Genomic DNA, 25,990 nt, shown 5'->3' on the forward strand with positions numbered 1-25,990 from the left:
TTCATTTGAAACATTTTGTATATTCAATTTTAATTATTTAACTGTACCCTTCAAAATACATAAAAATAATCAATTTTTTCATAAAATCAACTTCCCGTGTAGCAATTTCTTTCATTTTTATTGATTTGTTTCTTCGTCTTGAGCAGTGAGACTCAAATAATAGCAAACAGATACCATTTGGGTTGGATAGACAACAAGAATTGATTAACTTATATGTCTATAATCTGTGATCGATTCAGATAAAACAAATTCCCTTGCTGGCACACCGTCTTCTATAATCTAAGTACATACCTTAAGGGCATGTCTATGCGCCACATTGGACTTTTAATTTAAAAAAAAAAATCATTTAGAAAGGGAATCGCAAAATACCATCTACTTGGAGTAGGTGGTATTTTGTGATTCCTTAAGCCAAAATTGCATTTTAAAATTCACTCCTACATAGCATTTAAGGAGTCGCAAAATTGCGATTCCTTAAATGCTTGAGCAAAATAAGGAATCGCAATTTTTGCGATTCCTTATTTTGCCAATGTGCACCTACATACCAAAGCACCGTTTGTGAATCACAAACGCCTACCTACATAGGCCCCTTGGTGACTAATGCTGTGCTTTGGACACCTAATTCCCACCCCTCCTATCGGCGGAGAAAGATCCATTAGAGGATCATTTGCCTCTGTGGTAAAGGAAATGTTGTGACTCTTTTGACCGTAAAAGGCCCAGTACGGTTAGAGGAATAAGTGAGTAAGAAGTGCATTAAATTAGAAAATGTATAAAATTATTTTTCCACTAGATCACTACCCATGTAGGCAAGTGCTTCAGTGCCCCGCACAGGGGTAGTAAGCACTATATAAATCTTACAATTCAACAGACCCACCCTTCGCTCCAATCGTGCCTTGGGCGGAAAGAAATGTGCTGCCCTTGAAACTGCTAGTGAATATGAGGTAGCAGCCAATAGGAATAAAGGGGAAGACATTCTCAATTTGCGATTCTCAACAGTGTGTGTGTAAAATGGAACTTTGAAAAATGCACTTTAGTGCATTTTTCAAAGTTTTTGCAAATTACCAGTTCAGTTTTTGCAAATTACCAGTTCAAGTTCATGGTAATTTGCGCCCCCTATTAGCGAAATCGCTCGTTTTTTTACTTTAATGCATTGCATTTAAGCAATCTCAATTTGCGATTCCTTAAATGCAATGGCAATTTAAGTAATCGCAATTTAGAGATTACTTAAATTGCGATATTTTACCTATCGCAAAGAGGCAGATTCTGAGAATCTGCCCGTTTACGACCGGTTTTTGCTTTGATGCATGTGGGCACAAGTGACTCCAGGTTAGTGTATGACTCGGCAGGTGATGGCTCAATCACTATCGCGTTAAGATCTCTTCAAGAATAACAACCCCATCTTGAAGGATTATTTCAAGAATAATGCTCGTTTCTTCGTGTTATTGTTTATGAAGGAGAGATGTTATAATGGTTTTGTATTTTACCAACCCTCTTCATCGTTCTTGTATTGTCCACTTCTAATGCCATAATGAATGCTCTTACCGGACTGTGACACTTACTGGCATTAGTTGATGCGTGCACGACATTCTGTCATTAATCCAGGTTAATTAATCTTTCTTTGCGGATTCATGGCATGCACGAACTGTTAATTTAAAAGACCGGTTCTAGTCATTCCATGAACAAATAAAGGATATGTACGGTTCAGAGAGATTACACCGCTTGATAAAAGCCTGTTATTTCTAGAGTAATATAATTTAAACTATCGCTACTTGCATCGTCCCACTTCCTATTCCAAATGCCTCCTCACTAGTCAGTTTCACTACTTTTCTTGCTGCTGGCGCTTGCGCGCATGCGCAACACAGTGATTCTGACAGTAGGCAAATCAGCATATGCCGTGAAGATCAAGCATACTACACATGCGCACTAGGAACTCGTTCAGTCCGGAAACCGGAAGAGCGGTCGCTGTATGGGGGAGGCACCTGCTACCTACGTTCAGGCTTCGGAAGCTGTCTGCAGCGGCGCCTCCCATCCAAGATCTGCAGCCGGAGCCTGAAAGGTGAGCACTGGAGCACCCGTCTTGGTCCACACGACCTGTCACATGCAACCTCACCGGCAGGCCCCGGTGCCCTCTGCAGTAATTTCCACACCATGAGTGCTTCTTGCAGGCGCCCCACCCCCATAACTCTTTCGTGTCTACGTACCGTGCAGCCCTTGCATCTCCCCGTTATCTGCGTTTTGCTGGGCATTTAACATTTTCCCACCGTAGCATTCTCCAGGACCACCCCTCCTTTCTCTTGGCATCTTTTGCCAGCACATAGTATGTGCACCTCAGCATCCTTGGTCTTTCTGCTTCCATGTACAAGTCTCAACATCTCTGCGCACTCATCCTCCCCTTAGCGTGCCATTCCACCGCAGAAGCAGAGCAAAGGTCCTGTGTGTTACCTGACCCTCGTTGAATTCCAAGTTGCCTATAATCCGATGATTTCTTTTGGATCTATTTAATGCTCATCAGTTTTTAAGCAATCGGCTGTGTCTGCCCCACACATAATAAACGGAATTTATTAAACTTAAACAGAAATATAACGCCTGTCCTAACACCAATGCCAACTGCACTTCAGAAGAATATTAAGTTCCAAGATTACTTAATTGAGCTTACTTGTCATCATCACATTGAGCTTCTTTGATCTACAGACACCGTTTGCAGCTGTGTATTTAGCATTTCATCTAAAAGCTCTGTATCTCAGTATTGTATTCTGGGAAATCTGAAGGCTGTGAGATCATGGGGTCCGAAATGTGTATGGGCCCAAAGGAAATGTTATGATTGAAGATAACACAAGCAGTATGTATAAACATCTTATGAACAATTTAGTGAAGTGGACCAGTAAATTGGTTGTTTCTATGTTCGTTGTGTTTTTCTTATTAATTATGATTTGAATGTGAAATATAATTAAAAGATAAACAGGATGATGACCACGAAAAACAGGATAATGACCTCAAGAGCATTATGATAAATGATTAGTAATGAGATGTATTTGTAAAAGAAGGAGTATATTTTTGCAAATGTTTTAGTTGTGCTTCAAGGAACTACACAACTTTCAGGTAATAGCATGCACCCACTAATTGGAATCACCTCCACGTAAACGCTGTATACCTCAGTACTCTAATTTGTTGCTTTTGAAGGATTTGATATGGATGTAGTGGACTTAATCTCCTATAACCAACTATAGGGCTTGTTTATTTGTCAACAAGTGTCCTGTTAGACTGTAGCGTACACAATTGTCACTTCTAGGCTGAAATGCTCCTATGAAATATAGTTTGTTAGTCTCATGAAGCATTTTCCATCTTTGTACTAAAGTTTACTTTGCATTTCATTGCGACTGTTTACAAAGCTTGGAGCAGTGAAACGCCTGCCTAGTAACATGATAAGTAGCCGATGCGTGACGATAGAGTTGCTTGTAGGGATGTTTACAATCAGAACTCAGGACAGGGAATGCATAGAAATACTGAAAGAAACCTAATCCCTGTGAGCTGGCGTGGCCGAGGGAAGGGACACAGTCTAGGATGGTAGGAAGATTGTGTAAAGGGGTGTTTTGAGCCCATTCCTGAACTACATCCCTGAAGCAGAAAATATGAGGTGCAAAGGGAAGGCCTTCCAGAGTTTTGGTTCATATGCAGAGAAAGCTTGATGGCGTGGGTGTTGCTCCCCAATCTTGAATTATCAGTTAGGCCAGAAATATGCTCTTAGAAGTGCATCTGCTACCAGACGTGTTACTTAAGACAACAAACTTAGGGTATTCTGATATTGAGAAGGAGTCATTACATTTCTTTTGTGAAAGGACAGATGTTCTCAAGCATGTTTTGTTGTGTGATTAATCAAGCCCTCTTGTGAATCCCAAAAGTCACTAAATTAACCTGTGCTTAACCCTCTGGTTGCTTAACACAAAGCTTTCTAACTTGACTTATAGGCAATATGTAAAGTATTTATGCACAACAAAAACAGCAATAAATTGAAAACACAACACATTAAAAATCCCAAACAAATTTTGAAAATCATAGTAAATTTTAATGCATAAAATGGTACCAGAACAACAAAAATCCAGGGAGTAGAACTAGAGAGAGTTTTTTTAGAGGTTTACACAAAAATAGCACCAAGAAGCACAAAGTGCCAAATATGGGTATCTACTTGTGCTAGACTGGGACAAAATCACAAGTAAAGGCTGACTGCAATATAGTGCAAACCTGGTACAGACCAGGTTTGGCACGCTGGGAGTCATACGATGTGTTCTTGATGCAAGGTCTGCATTGTGTTGCTGTGCGAGGCTTCGCTGCCCTCGGTGTAATTTCCAATGAGGTTTGCAACTGTGAGGTGAGGCTTTTCAGGGCTTTGTGTTGGTCGACGTTGGTTCCGATTAAGCTTGCTGCGGTGCGGCAAGGCTTTGTGAGGTTTTACTTCGCTTGGCGTTAGTTACAATGAAGCTTTCAGCTATGCGGCAAGACTTTGCATCACTTGGTGTCAGTTTCAATGAAGCTTTCAGCTGTGTGGCGAGGCTTTGCAGGGCTTCACTTTGTATTTGATAGAACCTTCAGTGAGGCAAGGACAAGTTTTCTCCAATTTCAGCCAAGGGACCAGGACCTGGGGAAGCATCTCTTCGGGATCAGGGACACACTCCACCAGGGCTCAGGTAGGTCCAGTTGCAGGTCCAGACAAGTCCAGTGCAGCCTGTCAGGCCTTTGCAGCTTGTTGTCTCCCTGTAGTTCAGACAGGATGTGAGCCAACTGACCCTTGATGCACCTTAGGTTAGCATAGGAAGAAGGTTGCAGGATACTGGCAGAAAGCACAAATGATTACGTCAACAAAATGCCAACTTTCTAAAAGTTACTTCAACTTTGCGATAGCACCAACCTGCATATCAGTCCCAAGGCGCACTGGTATCAACATTTGTCAATAGGTTTAGACACTTTCATATGTTCGTCACCCTTTTCTTACGAAAGATCCTTTTTATTCCCATTTCTTTCCAAATATTCTTTTTAATGAAAAGTTAATTGTGAGTTGATATGCATAAGTGTATAGCATCATTTAGTTCTGTTGCCATACGCAGTCAGAAATATTGTGATAATCGTGACTTAGAAACCCAATGCATTTCGGGTCACAGACCCTTCATCAGGGGCACACTGTTAAAAAAAACAACAACATAGCTTTGAACGCGAGTGGCTGCTAAGTCCTTCTTTTTTTGCATGCAGACCACTGTGCTGGTAGCTTTATGTGATCCTTGGTGCTTTAAGACTACCTAGGTTGCCTATGCCCAAGCCTGACCCTGACCAAGATGTACGAGATGTTTTGTGGGCTATTTGACTTTGTTTTTTTATTTTTTAGATGTTGCAGAACTAAAATAACTATACATATACACAACTGATATATAAGTAACCCACTTTTTTACGTGGTAAGTTTTTGTTCTAGTGAAAAATTATAATTTATGAATTTGGTCATTGTGTTTTGACACACTTCTTACACTCTGTTCCCGTTCATAGGATATTTTAGTACGCGTATACTGGTTCTGTGTTGAGTTACTGTTTTCATTAAACTTTCAGTTTGTTGGTAATGTTCTAATCAATACTGAAGATTAGTATTTAAAATTGTGATGAAGTAAAGTAGTCTATACATTGTGTGCAAATTGTTCCCCAAGCAGAAAGTGTCATACATCTCTAATTTGCTTGCGACTCTACATGAGTTTAACATCAGTGTATAGCATGCAACCTATATCATACACGTAGAAAATGGAATTATTTGCAGGGTTAATATCACTGTAACCAGAGCATGCAGAATACGGCAAAGTAAAGAAGGCACCACAAAAATGTGCAAGTAAGAAATCTTAATAGACTGGTGTAACCTAGTAAAATGAACCAGAGATACTAGCACCACAAGGACATCAAGCTGAAATTACAGAAATACAAGGAACTGAACATGAATACTGCTAGCCGATCTACAGTGAATAAAGGATACCTAAATAATGCCCCAAATATTAAACTGAAATCTAAGGCACAAGAAAGGTGCACATTACTGTCAGGAACTATTAAGTAAGCACCGCAGTATCTGGATAGGAAAATTGAAAAATCAAGTAATTAGTTACTGTTCAAAGATCAGGGTGGAATCAAAAATTTCACAATTGATGAAAACTGGGTTTACCATTATACCTAAAAGGCCTGTAAAGCATCAAGACTAGAATCTACCATTCCTTATAACTGCCTTTTTCAGGACTCGTGTGCAGTGGTCGTACGAGCAATTGGTACAAATAATTGAAACTGAAAGCACCGCCATACCGCTGCAAACGCTTGTCAGTGACTTTGTTTCAAAGCTTCAGTACAAGTTAGTGGCATGCTCTTTATGACATCATATTTACATAATCTGATGTGAATGTTGGCTCTTGCTTAACACACCATCATTTAGCTGATTGAGAGCACATTTGCTCTCAGCTTAGAGAAGGGTGCCCCTCTTTAAATCCTAGGTCTGATTACGATTTTCCTCAGCCTGGAAGTTTTGGAAATACAGATTCCTTAGAAAAGTTCTTCTTGCCTATAGCATTAAGGACTTTGAAATGTGTTGGTGCGAATTCCATGGTTACTAGAAGATCAATGTTAGGTGTCTAGAGAACTTCGGTTTCCAGCTGCAGGATAGTTGAAAAGAGCACATTCTGGGCCTATGTTTTCCAGTAGGCAAGCCATGCATATAGATATTGTTCATGTTATCCATCATTGGTTAAATATTCCTGTTCAAGGACTTACAGTAGACCAGAAAAGTGTTTTATGGGAAATTCAGAATTTTGACATGTGAGTGCCAGAGGACAATAATAGTGGCAAGGGCTTCAAAGAAGTATGTGTGTTGACTTTACAGTCTAGAACAGTAAAACCCCAACACTGCATATGGACAAAGCACACCGACCCTGATAGGAACATTTTTCTAAGAGCTTTGCTTCTGAAGCATTATTGTATCGAGGTGTATACATGACCAGGATTGTTTGTCTCTTGAATTATTGTGAAATTCCCACATGATGAAGACACTCCAAGTGATAGAATAAATGGCTTTATTGCAAAGCCATTACCAAGGTCAATGTCTACTTGATTAACATCCACAACCTTTTCTCCATTCTAATATAAACATTCTAGAATACATTTTCCAGAGAAAAAGTTGAAACCAATGTGGTTAAGGGAAAGGGGACATCAAGATTACATTACAGCAGATACTACACTTCTTCCACAAAAAAATATAAACTAAATGATACAGCATACATAAAATACCATTTGAGTAACAAGCGACTAAATACTGTAGTTTAAAGTGCTAATGAATTTCCCAATCATATGGTAATATAGTCCTTCATGAATCTGGAGGCTCTGAGGTGTGGCCGCTGTACATACCTAGGCTCACTCCCAGCAGCACCATTCACAATAGGACTGACATTCTTACTTTACATCTGTATCAGCACCCCCACACTTAGTATATTTCGCCACTCGTCCTCAATTTCAAAACAGCCCATCCTTTAAGAAACAGTTTCCCTGCCTTGATAGGTTTCATAAACTTGGACCTAGAAGCAGTGGCAGGTGTGATTGTTCCGAGTGTCATCTGCATATAACAAAAGCATTGAATTAAAACTAATAGAAGTTGTGTCGATGTGGCTGAGATATAGTGATGAAGAACCCAGCAGGACTCCACATATCAAGGTGGTCAATGTCAATGATTCCATTTGGGTGTAGAGTTTTCCTTTGCCGTGGATTGAAGATTTGATCAATACTGTAGGGCAGGCAAAAGGGTTCTCCAACCTAGACCTCCGTGCAGCTTATCATCAGGTTGTGTTAAATGAGCAGTCCCGTCATCTTACTGCCTTCGTCACACTGGATAGTGTGTTCCAATTTTGCCCCATGCCATTTGGGCTGGCCTCAGCAACATCGTTTTTTCAGAAAGTCATGACAAGAATGTTTGACAATGATTTGAACATTATTTTCCAAGATGACATTCTGATTTTTGCAGATACTATGATGGAACATGATAAGTGTGTGGAGAATGTCTTGTCTGTGCTGGAAAATAATGGTGTAACAATCTGAGAGGACAAGTGCGTTTTTGGTGTCAACAAAATAGAATATCTAGGGTATGTGTTGACATCTGAAGGAGTTAAACCCAAGCCCAGTATTGTTGAGGGCATTGTGAATGCACCACATCCCGCAGATAGAGAACAGCTTTGGTCATTTTAAGGGTTGTGTGAGTTTTACTCCAAATTCATACCAAACTATGCAGAAATGACAACTTGCTTCAAAAATGTGCTTTAGAAAAATCTGATTTTGTTTGTTCCAGTGCGTGTCAACACAGTTTTGATTGTATCAAGCAAAGTTTTTTGTCAGCACCTGCTTTGCAACCCTACGTGGAAGGTCGTGACTGTAGTTGCCAGTGCATATGGCATGGGTGTTGTGTTGTCTCACATATGCAATGGTGTTTAAGTCACTGTAGGATTTGCGTCTAGGTTGTTGAGAGATGTGGACACAAGATATTCTGTTATAGAAAAGGAAATGCTAGCCTGTGTTTGGGGTTTTGAAAAGGGTAAACCATATTTGTGGGGAAGAGCATTTGATCTTAGGACGGATCACAAGCCGTTGGTTGATATTTTATCAGGTTTCAAGATTAAAAAATCTCATGCCAGATTGGCAAGACTATCGACAAAATTGCTAGAATCCACTTTCAAGATAAGTTACATGGCAGGTGGTAAGAATGTTAGGGCAGATTTTCTATCTCGGTTGCCTGTGGAAAATGATTGGAAGTTGCACATGATGATATTGAAAAGCGCATAATTGCTAAAGTTGAATACCAAGTGATTTGTGCTGACATGGTGGAGTGTTGTAGTAAAATAAGAGGATGTGGAGCTGAGCAAAGTGGTTTCTTTGGTGAAATCGGGAATGCCGAGAGAAAAGTCAATTGATGTGTTGTTAAAACCATACTGTAACATAGCTGATGAGCTATATTTGGAAGGTGATATTTTGGTGAGAGGTGATTAGCTGGTTCCACCTTCATGCTTTCGCCAACAGATTTTAGAGACTGCGCACGTGGGACACTTATGCAGGACGGCCATCAAACGCAGAATAAGAAATTATTTTTTGTGGCCAGGTGTGGATGCTGAAGTGGACAGGTTACTGAGAAACTGCACGCTGTGTTGCTATAGTGACAAGCATTTATCTACCATTGTGCCCACTCCCATTCCGGTAAACAATCCCAGCAAAGTGTGGCAGAGAATTGCTGTAGATTGTTTGGGACCTTTCAGTATTCTGCCTTTCCAGGATAAGGTATTTCATAGTTTTGATGGATCATCTTTCAGGTGGCTGGAGGTGAGAGGAGTGGTAGTGCCAAATAGAGTCTCTGATAAATGTTTTTGGTGAGGTGTTTTCTAGAGAAGGAACACCAGGTGAACTCCTCACAGACAATGGTGTTCAGTGCATGTCTTTGGCCATGAAAAACTTCCTGGATAGATGTGGTGTGAAACATCTACACACTCCTTTTTAGGTTTCGCCTATTATCATTCGCTTGCGAATGTAATAGGCGAAAATTCAAGGGCTCGATCGACTCGTCAAACCACTGCGGTTTTTCCACAGTGCATGTGAGGGTCACGTGACCACAAAAGCGGGTCACGTGACCACACAAGCACGCGCATCTCCCTAATCCGCCTGCCACACTTCTCCCCTCGCTCGCATTCCCGCCCCCCCACCAGGCTCTCCCGCCCCCATCCGGCTTCCCTCCGGCCATTTGCCAGCATTGCGAGGCCATTTGCCTTTACATGGACACAAAGGCGAAACTTAGACATAAATAAAATGTACTTCAAATTAAACAAAGAATCAGTTAACAACTCCTGTTTTCACCAGTACGTAATGTAGCACGCAAGACACAACATGCCGGAGCGCTTTTGAAGATTCTTTCTTTCTTTCTTTTCGAAGGTTTTTTTTTCGTTCCTTTGGTTTCCTCCCTTTTTTTTCCTTTCCTTCTTGCAGCCTTCGTGTGCCTTTTCCCTTTCTTCACTGCGAGCCAGCCTCTCTTCACAGTAAGTACCTAGGGACGCCGAGGACTCCCATGTATATGTGAACTACAGCCGAACACATGCCCCTTGTCTGTGGCTCCTGCAGCCGCTCGCAGATGCCCCTGTATTCTAAGCCATTCTAGCACTCACGTGAAATGTTTCTGCAGCTCGACTCCCCCACCCCGTCTGTTTGGTTTCACATTTGCACGTCTCCTATGCTGCGATTACCAGTGGTTCTCGGGGCCAGCCTGACCTGACCCCGGGCGCCTGAACACCTCCTTGTGGTGGTAAACAGAATAGCCGCTGGAGTGATAATGAAAGTCGGCTTTCTCACGGCACCGTGGTCTTGAGCACGTCACAGGAGTTTATATGTTTTTATTTGTGCACTTTAATATAAGTCAAACTCGAGCCAATGGTATTGGGTGCATGAGCGCCTGTTACATTACACAAGGTCACATTCATTTTTTTAGGCACATGGAAATTAAGTGATTTGCTCAGAATAATTCTGGTGGAAAATCCTGCTTCCTATGGCGAGCTCGCGCTGCAATGTACATGGGAGTATTTTACATCTCCAATGTATACCAAAAACATTACATCTATGTCTCATGAACACGTTGTATACAGAAACATTTTTTATCCCTGCTGTAGGCTTTAAATCGTTTAGGTAGGACTCCAAACGGTAGATACACTCATTGGCTTTGCCAGTGATTGGAACAAGTAAACTGGATTACTATCCTGAATTTAAAAAAACATGAGTATGTGTCTAAAAATCCGTCTCCCCTACTGGTTCTCGTACAGAACGTTTCAAGGGTTCGTCTAGAATTTTAACTGCATAGAAAAGACAAGCACTGGCGTTGCCAATAGGTTTCGCATTTGGAAAGTTGGAGCTATTGGTTTTATAAATGACATTTTATATTTATATATTGTTATTGACAATGCCAATAACGATATATAAATATAAAATGTCATTTACAAAACCAATAGCTCCAACTTTCCAAATGCGAAACCTATTGGCAACGCCAGTGCTTGTTATTATCCCCAGTCTAACGGAAAATTGGAAAGGTTTAACAGAGTGTTGGTGGAATGTATTCAAAGTGCAATCAGATCGAACATGGATTGTCAGACTGCGTTAAGAGAATTGATTTGGGCTTACCGTTCTACACCTCATTCTGTCACGGTGGAGGTACCTTTTGAGCTTATGAGAGGGAGAAAGGTGGTATGAGAGGGAGAAAGGTGGTATATTCGCTGTGTCCTTTTTGGAAGGTGGATTTGATGGGTCAGAGTTGTGATGTTTTGAATGGATGTGAAAAAGCTAAGATTTTGAGTGACAAAAGCAGTATGTTATGTTGTTAGAGAGAAATGATGTTTAATGACAGTGTTACCAAGAAGTCGAAGATCAGGGTCGGGGACCTGGTTTGAATCAAAGATCCCTTGTTGCACAGAAAAGGATTTTTGAAATTTTGGGATCCAGTTTGGGCTATTGAGTTGAGAGGTAATGCTGTGGTGTGTGACAAATGGGCAATGGTGGCATTTGTCTAGAATTGCCAAGGTGGAAAGAAATATTGCTAATAAAAACAGTGACTTTGAGGGAAAGGATAAAAAAGAATTTAGAGATGGTGTACAAAACTTATCAGACAATCAGTATGGAAAAGTGGTTAGAAATTCTGATGGTTTATTGTTGAGAAAGCAACTACTAGACCGCCCAAAAGATACAAAGAATAGTTCCTTGCGCTAAATCTATATTTTTTATATTTGTTGTTTATAGCTTTTTTTCTATTATTAGGTGTGTTCAGACTTTTATTTTTTTTTTTTAAAAGGAAAAGGGATTTGTGGCATTCTTATTAAGTATTTTATCTATATTCATTCATGTTGTTAAGCTATAGTAGATGTAATTGGTTATCCTTGTGTTATATTCTGGAATGTAATTTGTCTTCCTTTGAATAGCTGTGTGAACGTTAGATGCCCTGGGCCATTTATACTGACAGCATATTGATTTGAGACCTCTTCAATTAAACTTTATTCAAAAACCTACACTGTGGATTGTCCCCTGCTTAGTACCACAGGGTACTAAAAAGTTGTTGAATTAACAGAAAGGGGATTAAAGTAATAATCACTCTTGGTGATCTATAGAGCCTCCATTAGGGAGATGATCTCATAAACATGTTGATCAGAGACATTCACTCTGAGACCAAAATAACAGTAACATTACCCTAGATATTCTGATTAAAAGACTGGATAATTAAAGGTTCTCAGGTTGATGAAAGTAAATGTGTTGATTCATAATATTAGCCATAACCAGGATGGTAAATGGTAAAGGCAGGTATGTCACTGAAGAAGCTGGTCATTAGATCAAAGGGCCAGCTGGAGGGAACACACAGTTTACTTTGTAGGTAGTTCACTCGAAGACGTAGGTAGATGTATGTTCCCTAGAGTTTCTTAATATGTAATATCATGTTTTGAGTTGAGTTGTCACTTGATCCCCTTATATGGGTGACTAAGTGGAAAAGCCATGTTCCTTGCGTAACAGGGTTTTTTGTCCCACTGATTATGTGCTTCCAAAATGATACATTTTAGTAGTCAGGGGTGTGGTTGGCTGCCAGAAAGTGAACAGTTAATTTTGTGGTGATGTGTTTGCACCAAATGTTGCTGCAGTGCTCAGTGATTCTTATTTGTGGCGGTTTTGTTGTCATACCAGTTTATCCGAGCATGTCTGGGTATTTTATGAGGTAAACACAGTTTTTTGTGCTACAATAGGTGTGGCTTCTTTGTGTTCATGTGTGTGAGTGATCCAACTTAACTTCTTTTGCGATTTCAGTGAGATGACAGACCTCACATGAGCCACAGGGGAAATGTCCTGTGAATTGGCGCAGGTTCCAGAGAGTGCGTTGTTCGGGCCTCGGGTCAGCCCGTGGTCTGGTGTGTATTAGCATATCTCGCAGGTTCTGTGTGGTTTTCATTGCAAAACTTGAGGGAACTTGAATTTAGTATTGGCCAGTGTTTTCGTATAATTTTCTGTATACTTTAGAGTTGAGGTTGAAAGTAGTTATGCTCATAATCATATTGTCGTTGGACCTGATCCTGGATCCCAGCAGTGCTGCTCTGTAGTAATTTCTGCCCATTTTACATGGTCCTCTAGCAGTATTTACGGGCTCTAAGTTTGGTGCTAAGTTCTGTAGCCTGTCAATTATAGTCACAAGTATTGCTGCAATTTCGATGGAGGCAGAGGAACTGCACATAAGGGAGATTGTCACAGAGAGCTTTAAGGTGGTAACTGTTGTATAGTAAAAGACTATTGCAGTCAGTAGTTTTCTCGAAAGGAATAGTGGGCAGTCTACCATTGTCGAGGGTGATAAGGAGGTCAAATTAAGGTATTTCTCTCTCAGAGGTGGTCTTGGTAAATCTCGAGAATGGGTTGAGTGAATAAATCCTCCCAGGAGTTGGTATCACCATGCCAGAAGAGGATGATATTGTCTATGTAGCATCGCCATAGAATGATAATGGTATTATAAGGATTTGTGTTTGCAGAGATAAATTCCATCTCGAAGTCAGCCATGTACAGGGAGGCTAAGCTGGGAGCAAAGGTGCTACACATCAAGGTGGCTTGTATTTGATGGAATAGAAAGAAATGTTCTTTCAGTGTGATGGAGGCACATTTGGTAATAAAGCTCACTAGTTTGGTTAATGTTCATGTGCCAAATAGAAAGCTGGTCTCTATGACCCCGATAGTGACGTCCTGGGGGGTGTTGGTATAAAGTGCCTCAACATCGACTGTCATTAGAAGGTCAATCTCGTTCAGGTGGTTTTCTCTCCGATAAGGTTTAGGATGTCTCTGGTGTCCTTACGGAATGATGGAATCTTCCTCACGATCGATTGCAGACAGTAGTCGCAAAATTTACACACTGGTTCCAGGAGGGATCCAATGCCTGATATAATCAGTCGAGCGGGAGGGGGGGAGTGTCCGTTTACTGATTTTCAGTAAGATATAGAAGTACGGTATCTTTGAGGTGTTCATCAAGAACTCAGTCTAGTTTCTCATGATCCAGCCTTCTGGTTCCAGTGCTGTAACCAGAGTTTGAATCCTTGTGGGGAGCCTCTGTCGGGTCGATGTTAATAGGGAGGTAGTGCCTGTTATCTGGCAGTGGTCAAAGGTATTTATTGTTATAGTCTGTGGTGGTCAAAATGACCATAGCACCACCTTTGTCTGCAGGTTTGATGGTTATCATGGAGTCAGTGTAAAGGGTCCTCACCGCCTCTTTTTCTTTGTTTGCCATATTGTTAAAGGGTGTCGGAGGTTTCATCTCTTCTACTTCAATAAGTACTGTTTGCTGGAAGCATAAGACTTCATAGGGTGTCATCCCAGCTGTGGGGGTGAATCGGGAGGGGTTGCGTAAACCAGAATCACTGGTTTCTGATGTCTGCTTTCCTTGAAAGAAGGCCATGGAGTCTAATCTGTCAGAAAAAGTTGTGCAGTTTGTTAGCCAGGAAGAACTTATCCTCTTGTAAATTTGGAATGAAACCCAGGCTCTTTTGGAGAACATCTTTCTCATCTGGTGTTATCATTCTAGTGGACAAGTTGACCACTAGTTTATTTGTTTGTCTGGCTCCTGGTCTGCATTTGCATTTCCGACTGTTGTAGCTTGACGCATTTGTATCCTCCTCTTCTTTTTCCTCTGTCTCTGCCCCAGCCTCTGTCTAAATAAAAAGGTGGGTGAGTGAAGTGTTTGGGACAAAGTGGGTGAGGTATTTGTGGGGGCATGTGGAAATGAGACTGCCACATTGGTTGATGTGCGGAACATGGGGCCATTAGGTACCCATTGCCGTGTATCCACTCACCCATAAGCCAGGGGCCTCGGAAACAGAGATAATCCCCCCTCACCTCCAGACCATCCTTCCACGATAATAAAGCATCATGGGCGATTGGTCCCAAGGGGAAAGGAAGAAGGAGGGAAACCAACTTCGGAGAAGTCATCAGCATAGCAGGGCCACAGGACTCTTTTGAAAGGACTAGGATACGGGATGGGTTTGATCTCAAGTCTTTCTAGATTTTGGGCGTCACCACACTCTGGAAAACACAACCATGCAAGAAACAGGTAAGTGGCTGGAAACTGTACAACACAGGAGAAGACTGTTTCATTCTCTAAGACCCCCAGCATTCTCTCCCCTTTCCTTTTCTTGGTATTCTAGTGTTACTCACCATTTTTCAAAAGAGGATAACGCAACCATCGAAAAGACATCCAGGGAAGGGAAACAATGAAAAATCGGGGATTATCCCTATTTCACATCATAGGGAATAGATGCCCAAAGGTGGTGGTGAGAAAAGTAGGCATATGTTCTGTGATAGTCTAGAAATAGCACCTTACTTTGGTTCCTGAAACGAAAATGAGCCACAAGAGGAAAACAAATATTCCCTCACTATAAAGTAGGCCTCTAAGTTCAATGGACAGTGCACTGACCCACAAACGTCTACATAAAAAAAGAAAATACGATTTGAAGAGGAATCCAGGGAGTGTGGAAGGAATTAAGACGACACCAGGCTCCTGTGTTCAGACTTGTCTTCACGAAGGGATCCAGGAAAGACTGTCCGGAGTGTGAGAAGCAGACTGCCAAGCACACGCGTTGTGCCTAGGAGGAACTATGCCTGCAGTTCCTGAGATGCAAGATAACTAAATGCGTGCTTGGCGAAAGTCCAAGCATGCAAGGCAAAATCCACAGAGGAACCGCTCTAGCGGTCCTCCACTCAGCAATGAGGTGAAAGCAGCGGAAATGCCGAGCTCACTGTCCAATATCAAGAGGCACCGCTCCTGTGGTCCTCAATAGCCAGGTAGGTGTGCACGGCAAACTGCTGTGTGCACAAAGCAGTTCGCCAGAGGAACCGTTCCAGACTGCAAGATGCGCACAGCGGAAATGCAGAACGCACAGGGCGGAAATGCCGAACGCACATAAAACACCAAAACAAGGCATCACTCTTGCAGCCCTTCACCAACAGCGCCGCACACACGGTGAGGATTCCGCACATGCAGCACCAAATGTCAAGGAATTGGAACTGCACCTGCAGTCCCTGGTGAGTCAGAGGGGTGAATGCGGCGGAATGTCGATCAACCGGAAGCACCTTGGCACAGCAAAAGTTACTTTTCCAGAGACCCGGGAGAAATTACTCAAAGCCAAGCACCTTGGCAACGGGTCACACGCGTCTTTATAGGCGCACATCTCCCACATGAAATTGGATGTTTTCATAAGGAAATCGCTGTACTCTTGCAAGAGCGCGCTTGGCAGAAGGAAGAACAGGTAGAAGGAGAAAACATGGATGGAGAAGGACAACACCGCAAGGGAATGGGGGTAGGTAGGCCATTTATACCAGATCTGTAAATGACGCACAAAGTAAGGGGAAAAAAACAGGAGAGTGTCCGCGACTCCGCAAGAGTCATAATCCCTGTGAGCCCACTAGACCTGCAGTCCAGGTAGTAACACCCGTACATGGATGGAGTTGGTGCCCCCCAGGTGGCTATCATGACTACCCCAACTGTCTGCACTAGATGAACTACTAAACAATTTTTGATTTCTCCATAGTGTGCAAGTACCATCGTCAGATGGAGTGTCCCCACCAGGTGTTCTCTGATATATGATAAGACCTTTTCTTTTTCAAATCTTTGTATGTTCTGCAATTTATTGATTTTCTGTTGCATCAAATAATCTTGTGTATACCTCATAAATTGCCCATTCATGCTCAGATACGTTGGTATGACAACAAGACCAGCAAAAACAAGAAACACTAAGCACTGAAGCAAAGTTTGGTGCAAACGCAGCACCACTAAAATGAGTGCTCGCTTTCTCGCAGCAAACCACACACCTGGCTACTTCAAATGGACCATTTTGGAAGCACATAATCACTGGAACAAGCAAACTGTGTTCTGCAAGGAACAAAAAGGGGTTTCCGCTTTGACACCTATATATAGGTATTAAATGATGACATTCCCTGGAGCGCACTCAATACACAGTACACATTAAGATACTCCAGGGAACACGCATCTACCCTCGTCTTCAGTGTACTAGCTGCAACATGAATTGTGTGTTCCTTCCAGCTGGCCCTTTGATGTAATGACCAGCTTTTTTCTGTGACATACCTGTCTTTACCATTTAGCATCCTGGTTATGGCTAGTATCATGAGCGAAGACATTTACTTTTTATCAACCTGAGGTCCTTTAATTATCCGGTCATTTAATCGCATCATCTAGGGTCATGTTATTGTTATTTTCGTCTCAGAGTGACTCTGATCAACATGTTTATGAGATTAGCTCCCTTATGGAGGCCCTGTTTGTCACCAAGAGTGATGATTACTTTGATCCCATTTCTGTTTATTCAACAAGTTTGTATTGCCCTCACAGGTCAGACCCTTTTAATTCCAGGCAGAGCAGTCTAAGCACATAGGCTTCTGTGATAGCTACTTATTTTTTTATCACTGTCAATGGGACAACCTTTATTAAAGTAGTTCGCGGTACCTTTATCACTATTTTAAATCACCTCGTACACAACCTACACTTAAAATCTCACTTGCACTCACCATTATGGCTAAAATCAGATCTCTGATAAAGAGCCCCCTCGAGGGGATCGTTTGGCATTGCAGCGCAGCCCCAGCGAGGAGCAGCTCAATGATGAAGCATGACAACGATTTGGGTGTGTGAAGGCATTCACTTCTGATCACTTGGATCCTCCCTGGTCCCTCTAATCAGTTCCCTAGTCCTGACCAACAGCTTTACATCCTTACTTTCTCCTTTTATTCTTCCTGGAGGATCAGTAGCCCCCTTTCACGTAACTATGATTATTTAGAAGCGTGGGTCCATGACCATATAATCTGCTTTTTGTCCCTCCCTTGATTTATTGCAACATGTCCACAGTGCCACCGTTTGGCAAATCGTTGAGTAATGGAAATCGGGTGGACTTTCACACTTCAGATAAATCTCACCGGTTTCCGCAAGGATAACGTTTCAGATTAGTACTCTAATTCACTAATGTGTGCATGATGCTGCACCTTAGTATTTTTTCCCGGAATATTGTACAGTGCTGCCTTTGTAGCCCCTTGCTTTCCAATGATTTTTCTCTCTTGACCGATCCTAGGAAAATCTGTCAATCCTGAGAAGGCAGTACATTTCCTGTGTTAGGTCCTGAGAAGGCAGTACATTTCCTGTGTTAGGTCCTGAGAAGGCAGTACATTTCCTATGTTGGGTCCTTGTTTGTTGATTTGCCATGTATTGAGGGTAAATCATAACTCCTGTTAGGCAAGGTCTAATATGCTGGCTATGCTGCTTATCTTTTGGGTTCGTTTGTCTGATTGTGAGGTTCTATTGACCCTGAATACAGTTTAGCACATAGAATTGCCAACAAATGTTAAATAACTAAAAAATAAAGTGGAAGATGCTGTTACATGGCAGGCTGAGAAGGAGTTTTGTTGTGATTATTTGGATGCATCACAAAATCATGCATGGAACCTTTGCCAGGTCTGTACATAATCTGCTTCTCTCTGTGCACAAATAAGTTTAGCAATCAATGCCTGGCACATATTCTTAATTGTAAGAAACATTTTTGCCACACAGAACTACAACGGCGGTATAACTTCTCAGTGTATTTGTGATGAAATAACTACTTAATGGCTGAAGAAACTAGGTCAAATAGGCTTATGATGGATTTTTCTAAACCTACTATTGAGTATTCACTTGCACATAATTTTTACCTGAATGTGCTTTCCCTGTCAATTGTTTTGGAAGCCAACTTTAGCTGGATTTCTTTCAATGTTTACTTAGACTTACCTGAAGATACAATTCCTGCACCACTGTTTTATGTTTTTTGCCACAACTGTTGTACCGGCTGTTACACACATCATCCCACCATGTACACATCAGGTTTTGTACGAAGCTCCTTATAGAGCGCTGTGGTCACTTCACTATTGAACAAGCATTTGCAGTGCACTAGGTCTCACATTTGTGAGAGTTTAAGCTATTGGCTCTGTAAATGGCCATGTCTTTTACCCATGTGTTTTGGTTTGGAGTGGGGTGGATGTGTGCGGGTTGAGTTGGAATTGTTAGTTGTGACATTGTGTGGGGGGGAATTGTGTAGTTTTTTTGTGTAGTGGTATTATAAGGCATAGTGAATAGATGAGGGGAGAGCTCGACAGAATAGATAGAGAGGGTATATGTAGTTTGTGCACGAAGTGGTGAATGAACTCCAGAATGAGGAGCAGAAAGAGTGTGTGAGAAAGAAGGATAAAGCAGGCCACAGGTGTGCCTGTGTATGCAGAAAACACCCTAAGATGAGGAGGAGAGTAATCTTGAAAAGGCACGGGAAAGAAACTGAAGTGAACCAATATGAACGAGGCGGTAAGAGTGTGCGAGAGAGCAAGAGAAAGGTGTGAGAGGGAGATATTAGTGTGGATGGCCGGTAGGTGGGCCAATACACAGCGCTAGGAGGTACAGTAAGCTAGCCTGTGTTAGCAAGCAATATAGAGAGGAGGCAGGGAATATGAGGGAAGGATGGGGAAGAGGGCAGTGGAATTGCGAGATGAGAGGGGCTAGTGGGAGTGTGAGGAAGAGAGAGAGGTGAGATGGGCAGTGGGTGTGTGGGGGAGAGATGGCCAGGTTGGTGGTAGTTCGATGTAGAGGTGGGTTGTATTTGAATTGTTTATTGTGAAATTGCGTGGTTTGGGGTTCTGTAGTGGAAGTATGTGGCATGATGTGCTGTGGAATTATGTCGATCATAATTAAATGGTATTATCTGTAGTGGAATTATGTAGAGTGTGATTGTGTCCTATGGAGTTATTTATGTGGAATGCCATTGTGTGTTGTGTAGTGTGGTGTTAAATTTTGTTGCATGATGTTGAAATCTGTGTGTGTGTATTGGAGATATGTGGTGTATTGTGGAATTGTGTTGGGTAGCTGAAATATGTAATTTGGTGTGGAATTATGTGGTGTGTATTAGAAATGTGTGAAGTTGAATTGTTTTGCATGGAATTGTGTGGTGTTATGTGGCATTATGCGGGATGTGTTGGAGTGGCACTATGTGGAATGGTGGGGAGTAGTATTGGAAGGTGTGGAATTATGTGGCATGTTGCAAAGTTCAGTTTGCTTTTTGGAGTGTAATTATGTATTTTGGAATCTAATGGAGATATGTGGAGGCTAAATATAGGTTGGGGTGTCATTATGTGCAGTGGAATTATCTGGAGTTGAATTGTGTTGTGTGGAGTATAATTGTATTTGAAAAAGAGTGTAATTATGTAGCATAGTGGGTTTATAAAAAGTGGAATTTTGTGGCATGGAGTGAAGTTGACCTTTGTGGAGTTCGTTTGTAATTATGTGGGATGATATGGAGCAGAAGTGTGTGTAGTTGAATCGTGTGGCATGTTACGAAATTATAAAATGTATAGTGAGTCATGAATTTGTTTGTTGTGGTATTGTGTGACCTCTTTACTTTGCTTTACTCAGCTGTGATTTGCATTTGGACCTTACAGGTTTGTACTTCTAATAGAAAAAGTGAAACTATAGGCTCCAACAATCAAAATCCCACTGAACATCTCTTACCTACATTATTAATACTTTTAATAATGTTTAAACTGGCGTCTCTCCCGCAAACCTCAAACAGAATGAAAGCCAGCTTCCTAGAACTAGAAGACCAGCTTTAATGAATTTAATACTAACAATAACCATGAACTTTAATTAAAATATTTGTAAGATTATTGTGACCACGTTTTATAATCAATATTACACACATTAAGAAGACACCCTCCTCCCCCTCGTCAGGCAGGATGTCAGCACAGGACACCTGGAGCTCTCTACCTTTCTTTCCTCGCAGTAATCTGGAACATAGTTGTTAAGAAGTTGTCTGACTGTTATTGTTGTTTCTGCTGGGCTGTGGCAAAGGGAAGCATAAACCGGCTTATCAAACCAATTGGGTCTGACTCAATTTTTTTCCAGGTAAACACGTTAGACTGCTAATGAGTCGACAATCGTAAACTTGCGTAAGGAGGGCTTTAAAAAGCCTAGTTAATGATTGCTTTCTAGACGCTGATGGGACAATCTTAGACTGTGTATAACGCCAATCTCAGGCCCACTGTTTAATACCACATAGGCAGATGCAACACAGTGCAAGGGATTGCCACGTCTGGCTGGCAGACACAATATATCTGCCCTGTCTACGTAAAAAACATTTCCTTTGTACAAAAAAGATAAAATAAGTGATTTGTTATAAAGCACATGTATGTATGTCTCTGGTGTTTTTCATTTATGCAAATTGACAGAAGTGTATTGGCCAGAAATACATTTTATATTATTGAGACGTCTTTCTTTAAGAAAACAGTAAGAGACCTCCAGTTTGCTCATGTTAAGAGCACAGTCATTAGAGACTCCAAGTCTTCCACGTCTCATAAACCGTAATAGAAAAATACACGGCTCGAAAAATGTGCTCGCATTTGCGAGCCAGATTCAAATTGGGTGAGCTATTTTTAGGTCCTACTCGCCCTTTCTGGTGGTTAGGAAGACAGACTGACTTTTGACCTCTGTCTCTGAAAGCAGTGCAAATGGGACAAGATAGCAAGATTTAAAGGCCTCTTTATTGCTCACAGAGTAAATTAGCAATAAAAATTAGGCCTGGGCGGTGAACTGTGCTCCTTTCGTGGAGTTTGCTGAGTTTTCTGCGCTCCGCGGAGCTCGCGAAGGGCAGAAAACTGCACTCTGCGTAGTGCAGCAGAGTTTTTCCCCGCTCGTGGACGGTAAGTGCGCGAACTATCGCCCGGGTAGAATTTCTACGAGAGTGGCAGGAAAACCAGCACGAATGGCAGTACGCACTGAGCTCCACCACTTGCAGAAGTCCGCAGAGTTTTATTTGTCACTTCGCGGATTTCCGAGTAGCGAAACTCTGCAAACTACACCCAGGCCTGCTAAATAATGCCTTTAAATCTTGTTAACTTGTCAGTTTTGCTCAAGAGGTCAAGTGCATTACAGTTAGATTGAGTAGATATTTGAAATTACTAGACCTGCAGGTCTAATAAGAATATTTTGATTTTTCGAGCCCTGAAATGTTTCTGCTGTATTTGTTTGTATTTCTAGTTATGTTTACAGAAGAATAAATCCAGTCAGCAGCTAGGGAGCGCTTTGCTGTTTCTAAAGCATGTTTTTCCAAGACGTCTGGGGGAGCGGCTTGAAAGCAAACGCGCTTCCCGTGATTGCTGAATGATAATTGAACAGAATTCTCTCTCTTAAGAAATTCACCTCAGCTTTGTACATTTCAAACAAGAAGGTTAGGGAGCTGTCTGTTCAATAAAATCCTAGGTTGCTCTTCAGATGTCTGTTTTGAATATGCAAAGCTGCACAGCTCTTCCCCTCATGCCTCCCATGCCTGCTATCTACTGGGTGGGACCAAGTAAAATAAAACTAGGAGGACTGTGGCTGGCCGGTCTGTTGGGTTGCTAGCAGCTGGGGCACAGTGTGAGCAAAAGTAGCCAGCGTGAGGGGAGAAGAGAAGTGCACCCAAACCCATCCAGTGTTTGCTGGCAAATCTGCCCGCACTCCCACGCACCCCTCCAATGCCTTCTGTGTACGGTGTGGGACCATTTCAAACAAAAAAAAAAGCCACACCGGCCATGCTGTGTGATAAAGCTTGGCCGGGCCGCACTGTATGTACAGAAGAAAGCACCTGCAAACTGTGCCTTTTAAAGTGAAAGTGACATGTATACATTTTTATGTCTCGGGCTCTGCGTACACTGCACAGCAGTGTTGTGCAGCGAGAGTCCTATTCCGGGCAATTTGAAAATGTACCTTGAAATTCCACATAGCTCGTGCGTGTCGATTTCCAAGGTCCATTTCCATTGGCCTTTGTGTGCGTGCTGTTTTTAAACGGAACACGCAATAGGCCATAGGCGGTCGCGTAGCTCAGCCTATGGCCTATTGGTGTCTGTTACGCGGACCAGAGGCCATATGTTTTGAATTATTGTGGCTTGACAGCTGCGATAATTCAAAACATATGCTGGCAGTGGCGCGTGCACCACTCGCTGTTTTTTTTTTTTTACAATAGCAACTGCGAAAGCGATTGCTTTCACTGCTGCTTGTTTTCTGCCTCTGTGTCTTCCTTCTACCTTCTACTTACATGAGGATCTAGGGCGCAGGATCCTACGATGGCGATAAGTGGGTCTTACGCGACGTGCGAGCTGGCAGCAGTTTTTTTAATATGTCGTCGTGGCAGAGTAACCAGATTCTAAGGCTCACCCTCGCACCAACTAGCAGCATGATACCGAATGATGCAGGATGAGAAGGAGCCATCAATTACATACCATGACGTCCTCCACCTGCAAAGTAACCAACCCTGCAGTGTGAGGTCAGTAGAAACGGAAGGAAGCGTTGCATCTGGCACAGCGCTCAATGCGCATCTGTGCTGCTAAACCTCCTGCAAGAGGAGAGAAGTATTCTCCGTTCCGGCAGTGCCCATGTGAGCAGAAAAAAGGACTGCGCTGACTGTGAAGTGGGTAACTGGCCCGCAAGTGAGAAGAGCCAGCGGCCCTACAAAAACCCCTGAACAAAGACGACACTACCGGAAAGTGCAACACTCCCCTGCTGCAGAGGAGAGGAGTATGGCGGAGCACAGCGTCAAGAGACTGCACTCAAAGTAAGGCAACGTCAACGAAGCTGACCACCATGGCATAGTGTCATCCAGCCCCACTGCCTGGAAGAATAAAGCTTGTGAGGCCCCACAACCCAGCCTCTGACTGCTGCTGAGCAAGTGTGGTGCTTCACCTCCCTGCTGTGAAGCGGTGAGCCACGCAGTGCCAGAGAGAGAGACTTAATGGCATGGTGAGTGGCGTCCTGCTGTGTGACTTGCGGCACCCCGACAGTGGTAGTGGTGCAGCTCCGCCCGTTTGAAACAAAGAAAAAGAAAGGCACAGCTCAGAGAACTAGATGAGCTGCCATGGCATAGATTTGGGAACTGCAGTGTCATATATCAGAGCACCAGGCGCAAGGCAGTGGACCTGACCGGGGCAAACCTGATACAAAGACCAGCCCTGCATCATGAGCCCACGTCTGCAGCTCTAACCATTGTACAGTCCGTAGTGTGAGAGAGGCTGCCGCAAAGGGAAGGAGCAACCTCAGTGCATTCGATCGGCCATTTGCTGCACTGCGCTTTGAGCTGTGTAAGTGACTAAGTAGGCCAATCCTCATAATGCCTCCACGGGCTAGAACACTAGCCTAGACCAGAACAGTCACACTGACGGCCGCTGTGCAAGCAGGCCACCTTACCTGATACTCGTTAAGAGCGGCACTCTGCAGGCCATGGGATGGAGCCATCTCCTGTGTTGAATGTTCTGAGGCTGCAGGAGCTGTAGACCTCCAGCCTCAGAAAAGCTGCAGCTGTTGCCTCCTGCAGTGATCACGACGCCACCTAGCAGTGAGTCCTTGTGCCACACCCAGACGTTGAAACGCATTAGGTGGGCCTCACCGGGCCAAGTTTTGCACAGGACAGAACTGCACTGCCGCCAGGCTAGTAGGCAAGCCAGTGGCAATAGGGGTAGGCCCATCATCGTACCTCGTGTGGCAACAGTTTGGCATAGTGCAGAGAAAACTGACCTGAAGGGCTCAGAGGCCCCCTGGTGGTAGCCTACTGTCAATGCAGGACTGACACACTGGCCGTCCTGTGCCGCAGCTGAGTAAGGAGAAAGACTGACCAAGAGAGTGCCATACTCACCCAAGTGGGCTGTCAACCTTTTTATTGACAAGAGATTGTGATGTCGCATCCCATAAAGTCGTGGTCACACCCAGGGGTCGGATATCGAGTCTCACTGTTTCTTGTAGGAGAACAGGGGGTATCCCTGAAAACGAAAGGTTATGTCATGCGAGAAGCGACTGACTCCGATCCAGCCCTGTTAGCTGATGAATCAACCCGGAAATATTCCGAAGTTCCTAGCATCCAGTACACTTCTAGGCTACGAAAGGGCGCTCTTGTCTAGGACCAGAAACCACTCTGAAAAGGGCTCTAATTTAGGGAGGTGAAGCAAACGACTTTGGCCTTCTCAGTGCTGAACTGGGGGATTCTCCGGCCCCCATAGAATTACTTTTTTTAGGGCTCGGGCTCTGCGTACACTGCGCATGAAGTGTCGCGCAGCAAGAGTCCTATTCCGGGCAATTTAGTGACTGCAGAGTGAGAGTGACTGCAGAGTGAGAGTGACTGCAGAGTGAGAGTGACTGCAGAGTGAGAGTGACTGCAGAGTGAGAGTGACTGCAGAGTGAGATTGACTGCAGAGTGAGAGTGACTGCAGAGTGAGAGTGACTCAGCAGTGTAAGTGTTCCAGAGAGAGCAGGGTATGCTTGTGCGCTTACACGGTGCATTGACACACAGGAGCTAAAACAAAGAACAGCTGGACACGTGTCTTGGGAGCTTCATTGAGGCACCCGGCCCCCTGTGAGGGGAGCAACAAGGAGGGGACGCCCCAACCAATCAAGCGCAACTACTCACAACCTACTGTACGATTACAACACAGGCCAAAGGGCAGAGTTAGGTCTTTTCGCATTATGTAGGGGGAGCAGTGTGTGAGTGTGTAGGGTGAGCAGTGTGTGAGTGTGCAGGGTGAGCAGTGTGTGAGCATGCAGAGTGAGCAGTGTGAGCATGCATGGTGAGCAGAGTGTGAGTATGCAAGGTTAACAGTGTGTGAGCGTGCAGGGTGAACATTGTGTGAGTGTGTAGGGTGAACATTGTGTGAGTGTGTAGGGTGAACATTGTGTGAGTGTGTAGGGTGAACAGTGTGAGTGTGCAGGGTGAGCAGTGTGTGAGTGTGCAGGGTGAGCAGTGTGTGAGTGTGCAGGGTGAGCAGTGTGAGAGTGTGTAGGGTGAGCAGTGTGAGAGTGTGCAGGGTGAGCAGTGTGAGAGTGTGCAGGGTGAGCAGTGTGAGAGTGTGCAGGGTGAGCAGTGTGAGAGTGTGC

At 43.1% G+C, this 25,990-nt stretch overlaps 1 protein-coding gene across 4 annotated transcripts in view; it reads left to right on the plus strand.

The window, feature by feature from the left end:
- Nucleotides 1-1,923: 1,923 nt before the first annotated feature.
- USP33 (ubiquitin specific peptidase 33) overlaps nt 1,924-25,990 on the plus strand; it is a 372,522-nt gene continuing 348,455 nt past the window's right edge. For 2 of the 4 annotated variants that reach the window (XM_078645171.1, XM_078645190.1), the window contains exon 1: nt 1,924-2,053. The gene's annotated coding sequence lies outside the window, so the exon portion shown is untranslated. Of the gene's footprint in view, nt 2,054-5,371; nt 5,439-25,990 lie in introns of all 4 variants that reach the window. The other 2 variants (XM_078645199.1, XM_078645180.1) reach the window with 2 other exon arrangements.

This window comes from Lissotriton helveticus, chromosome 1_1 (genome assembly GCF_964261635.1).
Source record: "Lissotriton helveticus chromosome 1_1, aLisHel1.1, whole genome shotgun sequence".
Taxonomy (NCBI): domain Eukaryota; kingdom Metazoa; phylum Chordata; class Amphibia; order Caudata; family Salamandridae; genus Lissotriton; species Lissotriton helveticus.